Genomic DNA, 14,123 nt, shown 5'->3' on the forward strand with positions numbered 1-14,123 from the left:
TGCTGAGAAATCCAGCTCCAGTGTTTCCAAGCTTCCCTTGCGGGTTGTTGGGAAATCGAGTCCGAGACTGACCTTCTTCATTCTAATCTAAGGTACGGAGCTGATTAGACCCTTAGAAAAATCTTGAGCAGATTCTTGGCAAAACAATACTACATTTATGCTACACCTCACTTACTTCTTCCCTCGTACTAGGCTTAAGTTAGGTACACCTGGGTAGGCGTATTTTAGAAGCACCAGTTGCGTACTTTTAGACTCTGTTATTTATGTATGTCTTTATACATGGTTTAGGAACCATACAATGCTCTTACAGTATTATTTTATTCTACTGTTTATACTGTACGCATTATATTTTACAAACAGTGTTACGATTGTAGCAGTTCATTTCTTATGCTTGAGAAAGAAGACTGTTCAATAAAACCTTTTATTGAAAACGCCAGTCTTTCTACTTTCTCTGCACCTCTAATGAAACAAAGCATGCACGATTGAGTGAAATATCTATCTATTGTTTCCACTACTCTGAAGATACGTTTTATCTTGGGGTAACAAAGTTGTCATGTTTATGCAGTTGTCAGAGACTAATCCCTTCTTGGAAATTCAAGAAAGTTTCTAGTGACCTTTGGGCTAGCTGGCACACACAATTAAGTCTAGTATATTCGATAGAGACCTAGTCGACCTCAGTCCTACGTCTAATCTATAGGATATATTATTCCAATGCGCAGAGCCTATTGGGAATATAGGAACTACACTACAATAGTCGATCCTCCATCCGGTTCAATCTATATGTAATGGGAGATAGTAGGGTTGATAGTACATTTTCCAGCCTTCTCCACATTTCCTCGTTGGATTTCTGGCTGGGGACACCCAAGGATACAAAGTTGAAATCCGGAAGGGCCGGGACATGACTGCCTGATGTGCTGCATTTGTGTACTGAGTCACAACCACCGTTGTGGTTAGTCCTTGGCACTTTCGCAGTTGACACCCTTTGTGGTCCACCTCGCCGCTTCCTTTTAACCTCAGGGTCTGGAATGGTTTTATTGGTTTTAGTTAAGGTTCTTTTTGAGGATCTGGCTGACGTTTGTAAGGCATGTTGACACCTGGGTTAGTTGCGGCTACTGGTGATTGTACAGTGCCCTCCAAAGAAGAACCTGTTTGGGTGAGGACAGAGCTGCTAGCTTCATTATTAGTCGTAGGCATAGAAGAGTTTACAGCAGATTGGACCGGAGAAAGAGCAGAGGCGATTAGACCCAGAGACGATCTTTTGGTTAATTGCGGGTCCAGGGATAATCTACACTCTGTCATCGCTATCTCTTTCTCAAGCACAGAAGCTGCCCTTAATATGAACTGGTCTAACGTCCCAGCTATACTGCCGCCGTTGGGTGCACCTATTCTCTTCCCGTTTCACTTACTCATCATAAGTGGTTGGGCCTAGACAGTCAACAGGTGTTAGTAAAAACAAATCCTGTGATTAACAGGACTGACCTTGCTGTATGAGCGCTTTTAGAGGGGGGCCTGGCCCGGCCTCGTCCGGTCTCCGACGGGCGCAGATGGGCCTGCCCTTGTCCGGTGCTTTACCCGGCGCGTGCCCGCACACGTCCCGCAAAGGAGGTGCTGCAAGCAGCTTAGTAGGCTTCTCTCAAGGGGGTGGTCGCTCAGGTGTGGCGAGTTGGCTTTGAGCAGGGCGTCCTGGGACTAGCAGTCCTCCGAATGCGGCAATTTCGGCAATTCCGCTCCCGCGAAGCAGGTGCAGCGAGCAGCTTAGTAGGCTTCTCTCAAGGGCGTGGGCGCTCAGGTGTGGCGAGTTGGCTCTGAGCAGGGCGTCCTGGGACAGCAGTCCTCCAAATGCGGCAATTTCGGCAATTCGGCTCCCGCGGAGCGGGTGCAGCGAGCAGCTTAGTAGGCTTCTCCCAAGGGCATGGGCGCTCAGGTGTGGTGAGTTGGTCTAAGAAGGGCGTCCTGGGACTAGCAGTCCTCCAAATGTGTCAATTTTGGCAATGCAGCTCCTATGAAGACTATGAAGAACACCCACTCCAGGTCTCACACGGACCCATGCCCCCACCACATCTACCACAGGGCCGCAGACATCACCGCCCCAGAGCAATAGAAAATCATCAACCGCTCCTTCGAGATCGCCTCCTTCCCCGATGACTGGAAGCATGCCGAGAGCAACCCCCTCCTGAAAAACCCCTTAGCAGACCCCACCGACCTCAAAAAACTTCAGGTATCTGGTGAAAGTCATTGAAAAAGCTGTCAACAGCCAACTCGCCTCCTTCATTGACAAGAAGAACATCCTCGACTCCTCCCAATCAGGCTTTAGGAAAAACAACAGCACCGAAACTGCCCTCACTGCCGCGACAGATGACAACCGCTCACTCCTCGACAGAGGAGAGACTGTAGCCCTCATCCTCCTGGACTTCTCCAAGGCCTTGGACACAGTCTCACATCGCACCCTAGCCCACAGACTCAGCCCTCGACTGGAACCACTCTTTTCTCTCCGGCAGAACATAGAGGTTCAGACTCCCCCCTTTCCTCTAGGAACCCGCACAGACCACCTGCGGAGTCCCCCAAGGCTTCTCCATCAGCCCCACTCTGTTCTATGTCTACATAGCCCCACTCGCATCCATCATCAGATCACACGGACTCAACATCGTATCAGACGTAGACAACACTACACTTGTCCTCTCCCTAACCAATGAACCAAACATCTTGAAAAACAACTTTCAAGAAGGAATGGAAGTGGTCGCCAAATGGATGAAGAACAGCTGCCTACAACTAAACACAGACAAAATTGAGGTACTCATCATAGGACCACATCCCAAACTATTCCTCATGGGCCCCCGCCGTTGGAAACCCCCTCCAGGCACGGACTACGCACCAAACTTGGAATCATCCTGGACTCTGAACTCAGAAAGGACTGCCAGATCAATACCATCACTTCTTCCGGTTTCCACACCCTCTGTCTGCTAAGAAAGACTTTCAACTGCATTCCCCTCGAACACAGGAAAACATTCACCTAGTCCCTCATCAGCAGCAGACTGAACCACGGCAACACGCTCTATGCCGGAATCAACAGGAACCTTACCCACAAACTCCAGGTCATCCAGAATGCCTCCATAAGACCAGTCCTTAACCTTCTGTGCCACTGCTACCTCACCTAACACCTGCGGGCACTACACTGGCTGCCCGTCGAGAGGAGAATCACCTTCAAGCTCCTCATCCACGCTCACAAAGCCCTCCATAACACCCGCCCCGCATACATGAACCACTGCCTCTAATTCCACGCACCCCAAAGATCCCTCCGCTCAGCCCAGCTCTCACTCGCGATGGTGCCAGCAGATCAAGAAGACCAGAGCATGAGGCCGCTCCTTCTCCTTTCCTCATGTCCAAGACATGGAACGCCCTCCATCTCCGCTAGATATCATTTCTCTCCAAGTACCTGAGGGGCCTCAAGACCTGGATCTTCGATGAATTACCATGAGCTTCAGGTTACCGCACGAACCCTTGTGAGCCCTTGAAGACATCATGACCTGCTAGTCCTCTCGACTTCTCTGTGAGTACCAATGGAGCTGCGTACGTGCCGACCCCAGCACCTTGAGAACCTCCTTGGTGAGTAGTTGCTCTTAATAAACCTCTTGATTGATATATATATTCACTGAAAAAAACACCGGTTTCAAGGACATTATAGTTAGAAATTACTAAATTAGCAGTTAAAAAACCTTAGATATTAACTGAAAAAACCACGGGTTACAAGAACGTTATAGTTAGGCTGACATTTCACTCGAACAAAACCAGAGAAATTCTGCTGTTATAGTTAGCTGCAAAAACAACAATTGATGAACAGAATGCAGAACAGTGTCATACATTCACCCCAGTACAGAGATCTGGGCCTAAATCTATAGTTTTTTTACTCACCATGCCATTCCAGTTTGGACCCAGCATTATGCAAATCAGTCTTGAACCTGACCCCAATGAAAACAGTCCAACCCAAACTGCCAGGCCAGGTCCCCCCTGGACCGGAAAAAAGCATCCTAGGACCGGTTTAGGGCTTTCAGCCCTCATCAGCCAGGATAGCTTGACTAAGCATGGGCGTAAAATCTGTTCCGCTTGCGGAATTTGCGGATTTTTGGTAAATTTGCAATCCATGAACTCTCGCGAATTTGCCGAAAATCCGCAAATTCGCACGCAGCGGATTTTTTTTGCTTAGTGATACAATACTGCGGCGCGTGGCGTTCACTTACCATCATTCAGCGTTTGCCGAGTTGTTTTTCTCGATATTTTGCGTGTGCTGCGCCATTTTGGATCTTGCTGCGGGATCCCGTGGGAGTTTGGCGACCGCGATTACGTCATCGCGGCTTGCCACCTTGCACAGCGAGAGTTTGTCAACGCGAGTACGCCGTGATCACGTATTGCGGGAGTTCGCAGTTGCGAACACGTAGATGCGGCGGACAGCAACAATCTCGCACTCGCGAAATTACAAAATTTGCAATCCTGCACAAGAAATCCACCAGCAAGCAACATAAACCTTCTGAAAATGATGATTTTTATCAGAATAACTCCTCAGGTTGACATTTGCCTGCACTTTTTTTTGCAAGGAGTCCATTTTGGGGGGGGGAGTGGGGGGGTGGGAGGAAGGAAGTGCCCCACAGTCTCGAACTTCCTGTTCCTGTCCAGCAGGCTCCTCCCAGTGCTTTCTTCATGTGCTGGTCACTTTCATTCGCATCTTGACCTGGAAGGATTACTTTTTGTGGATGCTGCTGGATATTTGGATTTGAGACCTTTTTGACTTTCTTTGGATCACTTTTGGATTAGAAATTTCACAAGTAGGTTTGTTTGGGGCATTACAGTTGCTGCAAGTACAATTTTGGAATTTTCAATTTTTGGGCCGTTGTTCGGGCCTTTTGCCCAGGGGTAGTGAGTGATGCATGGACTGAGTCTTTCTGTGGGGTCTCTTTAATGTAAACATCATGGAGGGCATGGATGGAATGGGATTGTGCTGATTTTTGTGTGTTTTTCAATTTTTTTTGGCTGCTGTTGGGGCCTTTTGCCCAGGGGTAGTGAGTGGTGCATGGGCCTAGTCTTTCTGTGGGGTGTCTTGAATTTAAACATCATGGAGGGCAAGGATGGCATTGGATTGTGCTGATTTTTGTGTGTTTTTCGATTTTTTGGGGTGTTCATGGGGACAGGCCATGTGGGTGGCGGCCATTTTGAGTGCTGCTACAGGCCCTGGCCATGTGCTGGGAGGGAGGGGGCCATTTTGAATGCAGGCAGTGTTCTGAGGTCTGCAACCATTTTGCCTAGCTTTCAACCTTTATGCCCAGGGGTACTGAGTGGTGCATAGGCCTAGTCTTTCTGTGGGGTGTCTTGAATTTAAACATCATGGAGGGCTTGGGATTGTGCTGATTTTTCTGTGATTTTCGTTTTTTTGGGCTGTTGTTGTGGCCTTTTCACCAGGGCTAGTGAGTGGTGCATGTGCCTAGTCTTTCTGTGGGGTGTCTTGAATTTAAACATCATGGAGGGCCTGGATGGCATGGGATTGTGCTGATTTTTCTGTGTTTTTCGATTTTTTGGGGTGTTCATGGGGACAGGCCATGTGGGTGGGGGCCATTTTGAGTGCTGGTACAGGCAGGCCCTGCCCATCTACTAGGGGGCAAGGGGCCATTTTGAAGGCAGGCAGTGTTCTCAGGCCTGCACCTATTTTGCCTAGCTTTCATCCATTATGCCCAGGGGTAGTGAATGGTGCATGGGCCTAGTCTTTCTGTGGGGTGTCTTGAATTTAAACATCATTGAGGGCATGGATGGGATGGGATTGTACTGATTTTTGTGTGTTTTTTTATTTTTTGGGCTGCTGTTGTTGCCTTTTGCCCAGGGGTAGTGAGTGGTGCATGGGCCTAGTCTTTCTGTGGGGTTTCTTGAATTTAAACATCATGGAGGGCATGGATAGCATTGGATTGTGCTGATTTTTGTGTGTTTTTCGATTTTTTGGGGTGTTGATGGGGACTGGCCATGTGGGTGGGGGCCATTTTGAGTGCTGGTACAGGCAGGCCCTGGCCATGTGCTGGGGGGCAAGGGGCCATTTTGAAGGCAGGCAGTGTTCTCAGGCCTGCACCCATTTTGCCTAGCTTTCATCCATTATGCCCAGGGGTAGTGAGTGGTGCATGGGCCTAGTCTTTCTGTGGGGTGTCTTGAATTTAAACATCATGGAGGGCATGGATGGCATTGGATTGTGCTGATTTTTGTGTGTTTTTCGATTTTTTGGGGTGTTGATGGGGACTGGCCATGTGGGTGGGGGCCATTTTGAGTGCTGGTACAGGCAGGCCCTGGCCATGTGCTGGGGAAAAGGGGCCATTTGGGAGTGTTCTCAGGCCTGCACCCATTTTGCCTAGCTTTCATCCATTATGCCCAGGGGTACTCAGTTGTGCATGGGCCTAGACTTTCTGTGGGGTGTCTTGAATTTAAACATCATTGAGGGCATGGATGGCATGGGATTGTGCTGATTTTTATGTGTTTTTCGACTTTTTGGGGTGCATAACTGATGTTCCTCTGTCTTCCATTGCTTTTAGGTGCACAAGAGAACCACCAGTGCCAGGAAGAAGTCCTGCAGCGGTGTGTGTAGAGCATAACGTCACGCGACGTCACGTGTGGCCACAGAGAAGACAACTCTGCAACTCGTGCAACTGCGGCCTGCTGTTCTGACATCTGAAGAAGATGGCCCCAAAAAAAGTTCCCCGTAGCTCCTCTAGCAAGAAAGTTGCCAGTAAGGAGCAGAAGAAGCAAGTTACCAAGGAGACTGGTGTGCCGCCCGCCACATTTTTTGGGAATAAAAAAAAAGTACGCCTGCAGCAGCAGCAGGATCTGCTGGAGACCAAGCTGGGAGCAGCACCCCCGCTCCATTGGGCTCAGTGCCACCACCACCACGCCAACTTAAGTCCAAGCCCTTGAGTGCTGCAGAGGCACTTAGTCTAGTTGTTCAATCACCATCGACCAGTGATGTTGGCTCATCGCAAGAAAGTAGCAGCAATGTCCCTCAATCAACACAGGTTGTTGTAACTCATCTGACGAGTGTTCAACAACCACAGCCGCAACAACAACCACATGTGCAAGTACAAGCCCAAGTACATGTGGAAGGAGAGGCAGCGCAAGGAGAGGTGCATGGAGGGGCACAAGTGCCCACAATAGTTGTTCCTCCCGAAGTAGGGGCACATCAGGAAATCGACATTCAAGCCGAGCTATCATTTGAGGAAGCCACTCCTCCTGATCATTCATTGTCTTCCACATCCCTATCAAGGAAAAGATCAAGGATGGTGTCTACAGGGGGGAGGAGCCAAGATGGTGACCTGAACGGACGTGTGGTCGCTCGGCTCCACCGGCTCTGAATACCCGCGCCTACATCCTGCCTGTAATCCTGGGGTTTCTTTCGCCCGACATGCGCGGGGCACGGAGCCGATCCTGACGGTGTCCCTCTGACCTCTCCGCCCGCCCGGAGTCGCGAGCTCTGGGAGGATCGTCTCTGCCCCGGACCTCCGCCCGCTCCTTGGAGCCTGCCGGACCTCGCAAGTCTCGAAGGGATACTATGTTGCGGTGGCTGCCTGTACCGAGGGAGTGCTTTCGCCCGTCTGCAGCCTGGCCCATGCCCTGCGCTCACTGCCCTGCCGAGATCACACGGAGCAGCTCCGGCACGCATATGTGAGGGCTTGCACGGGTTCCTTTGTTTGTGGCCGCCATGATGCCGGTCGGCTTTCTTCCCAGCCGCGCTGATTGCCGGTAAGCTCGAACGGCCCTGGCTGCCTACCACACCACCGGATGCCCCTTGCTTAAGCAGCGCACAGGAGGGGGTGTAGAGTGTTGTAGGGCAAACATCCATTTCCCGGTCGGGGACTGTGACCCCCGTTTCTCCCCCCTCCCAGCACCCCGTGGACTGCTGCTAAGATGGCGATGCCTGCTCATCAACGGGGTGGAAATGGCGCTGAGTCTTCCTGGGGTGGCATGTGTGCATTGGTACAGGGGACCGTGTTTGAGCCCTCCACTGTGACTGGAGAGCCTCGAATATCGCAGCCGGACTGCACCTACAGGGATGTGTTTAATATCCTGGATGAGGTACGGTCGGAGATGCGGCGTGCCTATGCTGTGCTGTTTGAGAAGCTTGATGCATGTATCCCTGCTGAGAGCCGAACGCAGGGGGGTCACTCCCGACAGGACCCAGGTCTGACTTTGTTGCAGCTTGCCAGCCCCTCGCTACCTCCTGTTACTACTGTGTCGACCGATAGAACAACTGCTGGAGCCTCTGAAGATGTGTTGCCGCTAGTCGACACTGCTGTTGCAACAGTGTTTCCCCTTTGTTCTTCGACTGGCTGCCTGCCTCGTGTACCGGCCTGGCTGCGTAGTGCATCGCTAGCCTGTTCTCCTGCCCTGTCCCCTGCTCCTTCCTGGACTAGTTCCATCTCGTCGTTCAGTGGCTTTTGTCACCTATACGCTCTGGACGTACATTTTGTTGTTGGACTACTATCTACGGGGGACAGGCGAAGCTCCCTCAGTGCTGGTGCACCTCCCCCATCCTCGAGGCGGCCATGTTTCCATGTCGAGGCGGACTGCAGCGGACTGCCAAGTTGGTTGGGTGACAAAGTGCCTCCTAGATCGGGCCAGGGCTAGACGATCCCCTGGTTGTATTCATACACTGGCGGGTGGAGGCTAAGACAGACTTGATTTGTGTGTGGGACACTGGATATTATTTGCTGTCTCTCCCCAATGATTATATCTCGGGTGAAGTTCTCTGGTAATTTATATTGGGGTGTAGGATGCTTAATGTGCCGGCGGTGTCCGAGCGTGTACAATGTGGCCCTCCTCCTCGACTGTTTCTTTATGGGAGTCCAGGGATGGATCTTCCTCCTTGCTCCCTATATCACTGGTGAATTTTTTCTTCTTTTCCTTCTTTCCTTTCACTATTTCTCTTTTCTTCCTATATTTCGGGTTTTTTGGGGCGACAGACACTCTGCTGGGGGGGGGGGGGGGGGCAGGCCGTAGCCTCTGCATGTGTGTAGGGTGGGGGGTTAAATTTAGTTTTAGTTAAGTTTCTATGGTGCCTATGTATGATCTTCTTTTATGATTTTTCCTTTTTCTGTCCTGAGTCTGCGATAAGGGTTTAGGGGGTACGGGTGGTACTTGGGGTGGTGCGTAAATGCTAGCTGACTCTCCTGTTGCTACGTACTGTACTGCCGAATTGGTGGGAGATTCCTTATTATTGTTGTTACTTCTTGATGCTGCCTGCCCATGTGGTGAAGTAACTGTACGGACTCAGTACTCCTTGGTTCTATTCTTCACTGAGTTATTTTTGGACTAAAATCTTAAAATTTAACCTCACTGCTCCTTTCCCTAGCGTCAGGATTCTACTCAGTATAACTGCTGTTAATTGATGTCATATTGCTGACCGGCGCTGGGGGACCGTATACTATGCTTTATGTGCATGACCGTATTGTGGCCGGCCGGACGGTTGTAGGCCCGTATTTGTATCATCCTTACTGCACAATAAAGGTTTTCAAAAAATTTAAAAAAAAAAAAAAAAGGATGGTGTCTACATCTTCCTCAAGCCCCCTTCTAATGATGATGATATGGATGACAATTGGGAACCACCACTGCCGTCTGAGAGTGAGGCACACCATGATCTGACAAAGGTAGCTAAGCGTAAAAGGAAGGTCCCCGAAACTCTCGTACTTATGGAGTGTGATGCTGAAGAAGAAGTGGCGTATACTACTCCTGCTGATGAAGACTCTCACAACGACGACGCAGTCATCATAAACGCCACTACAGGCTCAGCGGGCATGCAGCAAACAGACATTTTTACCCTAGCCCAAAAATCTGCTGAGCGTGATGTTGTCGACGAGGAGGCAATGGGAACACCATCATTGGAGTTAACTAGTACACCACCACCTACCGCTTCTATATTTTTTTTTCGGCAGAAGGGACCTCCATCCACCTCAACCTCAATTAGTGGTGGTGCAAGTGCACAACGTAGTAAAGTTTGGCAACACACATCCTCCACTTCATCTGGCATTAGCAGCATGACCACCAGTATCGCCTCCTCCGCCCCCCACAGACATTTTAAGTCCGCAGTTTGGGACTTCTTTAGTGTTTGCACAACAAGGGAAAACATAGCCATTTGTAGCATTTGTAAGCTTGCAGTTAGTCGTGGTAAGCTTGGTACCAACTATGGTACCGGAGGCCAGAGAGGTCATCTTGAGAGACAGCACACTGTCCAATGGCATGCGCACCTAAAGGAGATCAAGGAAGCCCGAATTGGAAGTCAACAAACTGTATACGTTGATGTTTCATCTGATGATGATGAGGAGGAAGAAGCGTCAAACATTTCTTCACTTACACCCAGTACCCCTGTCAGCAGCACACCCCCTGTGAGCCACACTAAGAGTGTGGGAGAGAGTGAGACACTAATGCGAAAAAGTTCATCATCACAGAGCGTAATTGTACAACAAACCAAAGCAAACAGCAGCAGACCAAGGTTCAGCACATCAACTTTTTTTTTGTTTCCAACTATCTGGTGGTGCAACCACTCTCACCACCTGCCGCCAAGGATGTCCATCAGAACAATTTTACAAAAGAATTTGAGAGGTGCACTCGATAGAGTCAACAACACAAAAAGTTCATTGATTTTGTAAGTCTTCTGTTCTTTCTTTAATGCGTTCTTTATTTTCTTTTAAAATACACAGGCACAGCCAACGCGTTTCATTCCCTTTCGTGCCTTGGGAATTTCGTTAGGGCAAGCAACAAAGGATCATACAAATTCGATGGTCCAAATCGGATGCGCACCCGTAGTACTGGTGCTGGAGGATTAGCGTCAGTGACGTGGTCCCAATTGTTCCCGGATATTATGGAAGTAGCGTTCCAAGTGAAGTATCTGATCATAATACCAAAAAGTTAGCCACTGTAGTTCGTGGATAAAAGAACAAGTATAAATCCTGGCCCCCTCGTGAAGTCGGTTTGAACGAAGGCAAGGTGGCATTCGCTCGTCGGCCGGTGTCCGAATGAGTTGTAAGGGTATTCTTTAGGTTTGCGAGACCTGTAGTAGGGTCCCTGTAGTCTCCTGCTCCTCCCCGCAGATCTAGGTCGAAGAAGTCATCATCATCATCCCGTAAAATCATGGTCCAGCCCACCATTAGAAGCATGTTGTTTTCAGAAGCGCCATTTGAACGCAACCACCCACTGACGCGTCTGTATAACACTAAGCTGGCTAAAATGCTAGCTCTGGACCTTCTCCCTTTTTCTTTTGTGGAAGGGGTTGGTTTTCTTGAATTAGTGGCAATGCTCAGCCCTAAATGGAAGGTACCCAGCCGGTTCTATTTTGCCAGAGTTGCGGTTCCAGCACTACATGCAGATGTGCTGGAGGTGATTGGGGCAGCTTTGCAGAAGAGTGCTGTTCACACTATACATCTGACAACAGACATGTGGACCAGTGGCGCAGGCACTGATTACATGTGCATCACTGCACACTGGGTCTCTTTTTCAGGAGTTACAGCAAAGCTAAGGGCAGGTGTTGACCCGGACAACGTTTTTAAAGCTGCTCGGAAACATGCAACACTAGCCATGTTTGGCATGGATACAAGTCATACAGGAGAAAACATTTTGAAGGAGTTTAACACAAAGGTCTTTCAATGGCTGTCCCCAAAAAAACGCAAGATTGGTTATGTTTCCACGGATAATGGCGCCAATGTAGTTAAGGCCATGGATCTGGGTAAATATTTCAGAGTGCCGTGTTTGGCGCACTGTATAAACCTGGTTGTTAAAAAATTCTTGAGTGAAGAAAGTCCAGTGTGCGAGTTACTGACCACCTGCCGAAGAATGTGCACACATTTCAGCCATTCTTTTAAGGCCCGGAAGCATCTGAGGGGCCTGCTACATGAACGTCGACTGCCAGTGAAAGCACTCATCCAGGAGGTGGCAACCCGTTGGAACTCAACCTTCTACATGCTTGAGCGTCTGTATGAGCAGGTTACGGTAGTCGATCAGTATTTCTTAACACTGGGTACAACTATGAAGGACCTGAGGCTAGATGCGGAGCAATGGGAGCTAGTTAAAAGCCTGACAGACATGCTTCGTCCTTTTGAGGTCTTCACGCGTGCAGTCAGCAGGGAGGACTGTAATTTGGGAAAAGCTATCCCATTGTGTGCATGCTAGAGCACCAACTGAAGGCGGTGTCTTCTGTTTCAAAAAGATGAAGAAAAGCAAGAAGCTTTTGATTTGGCGGAGAAATTATTACAGCGCCTACTTGGCGATGAACATCTTCAAATGATCCAGTCAGAACAGCATTACATTTGTGCTACTATTCTGGATCCACGCTACAAAAAGGCACTGGCAGGCAGAGCATTCTTTGCTTTTGGTGACGCAGAAGTTTTAATGTACAAACATTGGCTAGCTGTGTCAGCCATGAGGTTTGAAAGAGAACGGCAGGAAATTGAAGGAAAAGGCAGTACATCAGCATCAGCAGGCCATCCCGAGTCAAAAGAATCCACTTCTGCACCTGTGGCTGTGGCTGAAGTGACCTCCCAGCCGTTAAAGACACCAGCACCTGGATCATCTGTACCAGACACAACAGTAACATTGTGTGAGGAAGAGCATTGGCTAACTCAGCTTGGGTTTGCTTCTCAAAAGGTCCCAGCAAAAAGTAAGCAAAGTGGAGGAACTGTGGGGAACCTTGAGTCGATGGTGCAGGACTATTTGAATGACTCACAGAGGTCTATGTTCATGATGACCCATTGGAGTATTGGCATGGGAAAAAAGAATTGTGGCCAGAGATCTCCAACCTGGCTATAAACTACTTGTCTTGCCCACTCGCAAGCGTGTCTTCTGAACGTGTTTTCAGTGAAACATCTAAAAATACAGAATCCTGTGAACTTGGCGAAGGAAGAATGTAGAAGATTTGCTCAAACCCCTCCAGCTGCAGTTCCAAGCACCTGTGCTGCTGCTAAGTCCTCTGAACATCTGGATATTCGCCCACAATTTGACTAACGCAAAAATACACTGTGTTAAGTGTAATAGATTGCCATGCTATGGAGAGCAGTCTGTGGATTTGTTTTGTCGAGCAATAGACAACCATCAGTGCTAGAGTTTTTTTCCCCCTGAAGTTCACTGTTGTGTTCCTCCAGTTGTTTATTTTCCTTTTAAAAAAAAAATTGTTCAAAAGTGTGTGAAAGTTTAGATAAATGTATGTGTAGTGCATATTTGACTGAAAGAATGCATTTGTGGTGTATGGTGAATGTATAAGTGCACAACTATAAGGAAGAACTGCAGCATGACAATGTAAGCTCTTTAACTGCAGTGTGCTGTGGTACTTCTAAAGCACAGGGATGCAACATACGTTCATAAATATGTTGCAAGTATATGCTTTCCTCTGCACTGCTGCTTAAACTGCAGCCATGTGGTGACACAGGCACCCTTGCACCATGGTGCCATGGGGCCTGATGTGAAATGTGCAAACACACTCTGTGACGTGTTTTAAGTTAAAGAATTTAGTCTCTTTTAATCCTGAATCTCCCTTGACCCTAGTAGTCCACCATGTCTCTCTATTGAACACCATACAAATGCGCTGCGGAGAGGTGCTCTGAAGCCATGTCCCATTTTATACCTCCTTACAATGCAATTGTCTGGCAATTTCTGCACATATCTGGTGGGCTAGTTGGCCCCAGGGACATTCACCATTGATGTTAACGTTATCCCGTAACTTAAAACGCCCACAGAGCATCTTTTCACACATATTTACTCCATCCATCTCCCCTTTCTTCACCAATGTGTAGACACAGGCCGTTGTACATTTTAATACTCAGTTAAACTTACCTTCACAGTAATAGAAATACAAAACGCTACACATTTTTTTCAGTTGTTTTTTATAATCTAAATTTCTGAAAATGTCATATTTTAAAATTAGGATCTGTGAAAGAGAAGAAAAAATACAGTTATAATATATAATATTATTTTGCTGTTCTCAGAATATATTGAATTTCACTAGAAACAGTGATTTCAATCGTACTCAACACATAACAGTGGGCAAAATAAAAACAATCAATAAGATTGTTTAAAAAAAACTACATCCTCAATAACATACCATATAATACAAATCACACATA

The 14,123-nt window shown here is 48.3% G+C and overlaps 1 long non-coding RNA gene across 1 annotated transcript in view; it reads left to right on the forward strand.

Annotated features, from left to right (window-relative positions):
• Positions 1-12,233, forward strand: part of LOC147731583 (uncharacterized) — an 81,935-nt gene extending 69,702 nt beyond the window's left edge. Inside the window, exon 4 of the long non-coding RNA XR_015308645.1 lies at positions 11,872-12,233. This is a non-coding gene — a long non-coding RNA (uncharacterized LOC147731583). The remainder of the gene's footprint in view (positions 1-11,871) is intronic.
• The last annotated feature ends 1,890 nt before the right edge of the window (positions 12,234-14,123 follow it).

The sequence above is a fragment of the Lissotriton vulgaris genome, chromosome 2_1 (genome assembly GCF_964263255.1).
Source record: "Lissotriton vulgaris chromosome 2_1, aLisVul1.2, whole genome shotgun sequence".
Taxonomy (NCBI): domain Eukaryota; kingdom Metazoa; phylum Chordata; class Amphibia; order Caudata; family Salamandridae; genus Lissotriton; species Lissotriton vulgaris.